Raw genomic sequence first — 6,000 nt, forward strand, 5'->3', positions numbered from 1 at the left:
CAAGGCAGTTAACCCACTGTTCCTAGGCCGTCATTGAAAAAAATAATTTGTTCTTAACTGACTTGCCTAGTTAAATAAATAAAATATATATTTTTTTAAATTTAGAGGATATGGCAGTACGTCCAACCGGCCTCCCAACCGCAGACCACGTGTAACAATGCCAGCCCATTCACCTGCTGCTTCTTCAGAATCATCTGAAACCAGCCACCCTGACAGCTGATGAAACTATAGGTTTGTACAACCAAAGAATTTCTGTGCAAACTGTCAGAAACCGTCTCAGGGAAGCTCATCTGCGCTTGCTCGTTGTCCTCACCAGGGTCTTGACCTGACTGCAGTTCGGGGTTGTAACCAACTTGAGTGGGCAAATGCTCACCTTCGATGGCCACTGGCATGCTGTGGAAGTGTGCTCTTCACATATGAATACTGGTTTCAACTCTACTGGGCATGCATGGCGTGTATTGCATCGTGTGGGTGAGTGGTTTGCTGATGTCAACGTTGTGAACAGAGTGCCCCATGGTGGCGGTGGGGTTATGGTTTAAGGTATGGGCAGGCATTTTCCGCCTTTATTTAACCAGGTAGGCTAGTTGAGAACAAGTTCTCATTTACAACTGCAGCCAAGATAAAGCAAAGCAGTGCGACACAAACAACAACACAGAGTTACACATGGGATAAACAAACGTACAGTCAATAACACAATAGAAAAGTGTGTGCAAATGAGGTAAGATTAGGGAGGTACGGAAATAGGCCATAGTGGCGAAATAACTACAATTTAGCAATCAAAACACTGGAGTGATCGATGTGCAGGAGATGAATGTGCAAGTAGAGATACTTGGGTGCAAAGGAGCAAGAACAAAAAAATAACAATATGGGGATGAGGTAGTTGGGTTTCCATCTTCAGTGATTTTTGCAATTTGTTCCAGTCATTGGCAGCAGAGAACTGGAAGGAAAGGCAGCCAAAGATTAATTGGTTTTGTGGGTGACCAGTGAAATATACCTGCTGGAGCACGTGCTGTGGGTGGGTGCTGCTACCATGACCAGTGAGCTGAGATAAGGCGGGGCTTTACCTAACAAAGACTTATAGATGACTTTGAGCCAATGGGTTTGGCTATGAATATGTGGTTAGGGGCAGCCAATGAGAGCATACAGGTCGCAGTGGTGGGTAGTATATGAGGCTTTGGTGACAAAACGGATGGCACTGTGATATACTGCATCCAATTTGCTGAGTAGAGTGTTGTAGGCTATTTTGTAAATGACATCGCCGAAGTCAAGGATTGGTAGGATAGTCAGTTTTACAAGGGTATGTTTGGCAGCATGAGTGAAGGATGCTTTGTTGCGAAATAGGAATCCGATTCTAGATTTAATTTTGGATTGGAGATGCTTAATGTGAGTCTGGAAGGAGAGTTTACAGTCTAACCAGACACCTAGGTATTTGTAGTTGTCCACATATTCTAAATCAGAACCATCCAGAGTAGTGATGCTGGACGGGCGGGTATGTGCGAGCAGCGATCGGTTGAAGAGCAGCAAGAGCGACATCATTGATGTATACAGAGAAAAGAGTCGGCTGAGAATTGATCCCTGTTGCACCCCCATAGAGACTACCAGAGGTCCGGACAACAGTCCCTCCGATTTGACACACTGAACTCTATCTGCGAGGTAGTTGGTGAACCAGGCTAAGCTACGGACAACAAACACAATTGCATTTTATCAATGGCAATTTCAATGCACAGAGATGCCGTGGCGAGATCCATTGTCGAGTCATTCATCCGCCACCATCACCTCATGTTTCAGCATGATAATGCACAGCCCCATATTGCAAGGATCTGTACACAATTCCTGGAAGTTGAAAATGTCCCAGTTCTTCCATGGCCTGCCAACTCACCAGACATGTCACCCATTGAGCATGTCTGGAATTGTCTGGATCGACATGTACAACCGGGTGTTCCAGTTCCAGCCAATATCCAGCCACTACTCACAGCCATTGAAGAGGAGTAGTACAACATTCTACAGGCCACAATCAACAGCCTGATCAACTCAATGTGAAGGAGATGTGTCGCGCTGCATGAGGCAAATGGTGGTCACACCAAATACTGACTGGTTTTCTGATCCACGCCAGTACCTTTTTTTGTAAGGTACTGTATCTGTGACCAACGTGAGGGCCTAATTAATTTATTTCAATTGACTGATTTTCTTAAATTAACTGTAACTCAGTAAAAATCTTTGAAATTGTTACATGTTGCGTTTATATTTTTGTTCGGTGTACATGGAAGTGTTACACTTGAAAGTTATCGAAACACTTTGATAAGAATATGTACATAAGTTCAGCAATTGCTCTCTTCTGATATTACTCTCTAGGCTACTGACCGATTCAAAGCTTCCTCTTGGTCAGTAGCTACAGAGTGGTATGAGAAGAGTGCCATCTTCCTGCATCTCACAACTGCCTGTATTTATTGATCTCTGCCTGCTGGACCCATGGGTTGAGGTAAACTCTGTCATATCCAGGATGGAGTACCATGCACTTCACCCTGCCCCCCCCCTGTCGCCTGAATGCACCTGTCCATAAGCTGTAATATATGACATAGATGGAAGGGACTTATCCACCCACTGGAGACTTGAAGACAGAGAGCTGTACATGTCAGTGTGGTTAGACAGACACATCCTTAGAATAGACCATAGAAATAGAACAGAATGACGTGTTAGTTCTGGGACAGCTGAAGTTGTACCAAATATCTTTATGCTCCTTGTTCTATCTGTGGTTGTACTCTACACACAACTTATTTTCATTTGCTAGTTCAAGTTTAGGCTTCTGTCTTCATAAGCAAATCAATATGAGAGCCTACTTACAGCAGAAAATGTTTTGCCTTTGAAACACAAACACTCCCATCAATGTTTTTGTTGATAAACTTATCTACATTCAAGCTGGCCATGTTTGTGCAATGTCCACATGTAGCCTACACCTGTAGGGATACTAGTTCTGGGATTTGAGATCTAAAGCTCGAACAGCAGACAGAAGGGGAGACGAGACAAAACTTGCCAGTTGTAGAATATTGTGTTGACAGCTGAGCTGACTGAAGACTGGGCATTAGAGCGTTGGGCCAATAACCGAAAGGTTGCTGGATGGAATCCCTGAGCTGACAAGGTAAAAATCTGTTGTTCTGCCCCTGAGCAAAGGCAGTTGTTCCCCGGGCGCCGAAGACGTGGATGTCAATTTTGGCAGCCCCCCGCACCCCTCTGATTCATGCTGAATCAGTGAGTGCAGTTCACCTTTAATGAGGCAGTCTAGACAGAGCAGGTGAGTGCAGGTAGGCCTAGACAGTGCCACTTTTTGGTGGTTCCAGCCCCGGCCCACTATTTATGTTAATGTGTTTGTGTATGCAAATTCTCCCCGTGTATTTATGCAAATACGGCACATTATTATTCATTTTACACAACATCTAAAAAAATACCTGATACCGTTAGAAAATGTATATATGACTGCATTCTATGAATTCCCACCAAAATCCTTGAACTGAATTCATTATTTGTCCCTGCCAGTAAAATGTTAATGCAGTCAATATCTGCCTACTTCAGCCTTTCTCAATAGCAAGGCTATGTTCACTGAGTCGGTACAAAGCTTTCCTTAATTTTGGGTCAGTCACATTGGTCAGTTTTTCTGCCACTGTGTACTCTCTGTTTAGAACCAAACAGCATTCTAGTTTGCTCAGTTTTTTTGTTAATTTTTTCCACTGTGTCATATAATTATCCTTTTGTTTTCTCATAATTTGGTTGGGTCAAATTGTGTTGCTTGTCCTGGGGCTCTGTTGAGTCTGTTTCTGTTTGTGAACTCTCTCTTTTTCTCTCTCACACACGAACATGCACAAAAAGTTGTTTTATTTTATCAGCATATTCTCTTAATTAAGACGGCCCCCAGATCATGGGCCACCTGAATGCCTGTGCCAGAATGGCTGAGCGTTATTCAAAGTCTCTCTGGGGACCGTCTCCAGCTCATAAGCCTACACTAACATGCTCAATTCCTCATCCCCGACAGCTGTCATTCACTGTTTTATTCTCCATTCCAATTTATGCTAAAACTATTAACGGCCCCAGTTTTATTAGGTTGTTTTTGTTGCACTGCTCTCCCCTTACATGAAGTGTGCATGTAACACAAAAGGCACATACAAAGCACACTTACACAGTGCACTTACACACACACACACACACACACACACACACACACACACACACACACACACACACACACACACACACACACACACACACACACACACACACTCTCTCTCTGGACAGACAACTGCCATTGACTTTGAGAGGTGGCTCATCTTACCTTTCTCCCCAGGCTAGTGCTTTGCTGGACTGCTCTCAACTGTTCTTTGGCTTTACCAACACAAGAGGATAGAGCATCTCTCCCTCTTTGTCTCTCTCCATCCTCTCTCCTATATTCTATCCTCTCTCCATCCTCTCTCTCTCCTATCTTTTACCCTCTCTCTCCTATATTATATTATACCCTCTCTCTCTCTTATCTTCTAACACTCTCTCTCCTATCTTCTACCCTCTCTCTCTCTCTCTCCTATCTTCTACCCTCTCTAGGCTAACAGAAGGATTGTTTTGATGCTGAACAGGAAGTGGAGAGTGGTGGAAAGAGCCGTCATTTAGAGAGAGGGTGGGAAAGAGAGAGAGGAATGAGGGTATTATTTTGGACACAAGGTAAATTGGACACGCATTCGGTCTTTATATTACTGTAGCATAGGCTGTGCTGCAGCAAATGTAGGCCTACAAGAAAAACTTTTACCATAATGAGATGATAGGTCTACATGCATTGTGAACTGCTCTCCGTACCGAGATGTGCTGTCTGTCCTCACCCTGAGCGTTGATTCATCATGCAGAGGCCCTAGAGAAGCCAGATTTAGACACTGCATATAATTTAACAGTTCCATTTCACGCCATGCTATTCATATAAATGATTTATTTATTTTTTGCAGCTATTTATCCCGGGAAAGGGGAGCATTTTTGGGCGGTAAATGCCGGTAAATCTCTGTAACCGGGTTTGCTCTAATTCTGACTAAAATACTTTTGATACTGATGTCTGAACCGGGAGAGACCTTGCACGCAGCATTAAAACCATGCAAGACACATCTATTACTTTTCATCGTCTTTTGTTGTTATTGAATTGAATGGTAAGGGGGGATCCTGTATATTCTTCAAAGATGTCAAGGAATTGTCTTATAGGGGACACCACACAAAGAGATGATGACTAACATGTACCACAAGACAAAATGACAATATGAGAGGATAGAGCATCTCTCCCTCTGTCTCTCTCCATCCTCCCTCTCTCCTCTCTCCTCCTATCTTCTTCCCTCTCTAAGCTAAATGGAGGATAATTTTGCAGCTGAGCAGGAAGTGGAGCTGTCATTTAGGGAGAGAAAGAATGGGGGGGAAGAAAAAGAGACTCCCATATCTACTGGGTGAAATACCAGTGTGACATCACAGCAGCAAGATTTGTGACCTGTTGCCACAAAAAAAGGGCAACCAGTGAAGAACAAACACCATTGTAAATACAACCCATATTTATGTTTTTTATTTTCCCTTTTGTACTTTTAGTATTTGCACATCATTACAACACTGTATATATACATAATATGACATTTGAAATGTCTTTATTGTTTTGGAAATTCTGTGAGTGTAATGTTTACTGTTCATTTTCATTGTTTATTTCAATGTTAACATATGTTTCCCATGCCAATAAAGCCCTTAAATTGAATTGAATTTAATTGAGAGGACTGAGGGGCTATTTGGACGCTTGAGGTAAGTTGAGTCCCTCAACCCTACCCTGCTATTACCTCCGCCCCAGCCCTGGGACAATGTCACACTGCCTTCTCTATCAAGTCAATTGACCATCTTGAGCTCTATAGGATTTAATCCAGGTGGTTCTATTCCAGTCCTCGGTCCCCCTCAGATGGCACATTGCTTTTCTTCCAAGTCAACATTAACACACCTGATTCAACA

The sequence above is a fragment of the Oncorhynchus mykiss genome, chromosome 17 (assembly GCF_057628025.1).
Source record: "Oncorhynchus mykiss isolate SJ-2025 chromosome 17, ASM5762802v1, whole genome shotgun sequence".
NCBI classification, from domain to species: Eukaryota; Metazoa; Chordata; class Actinopteri; order Salmoniformes; family Salmonidae; genus Oncorhynchus; species Oncorhynchus mykiss.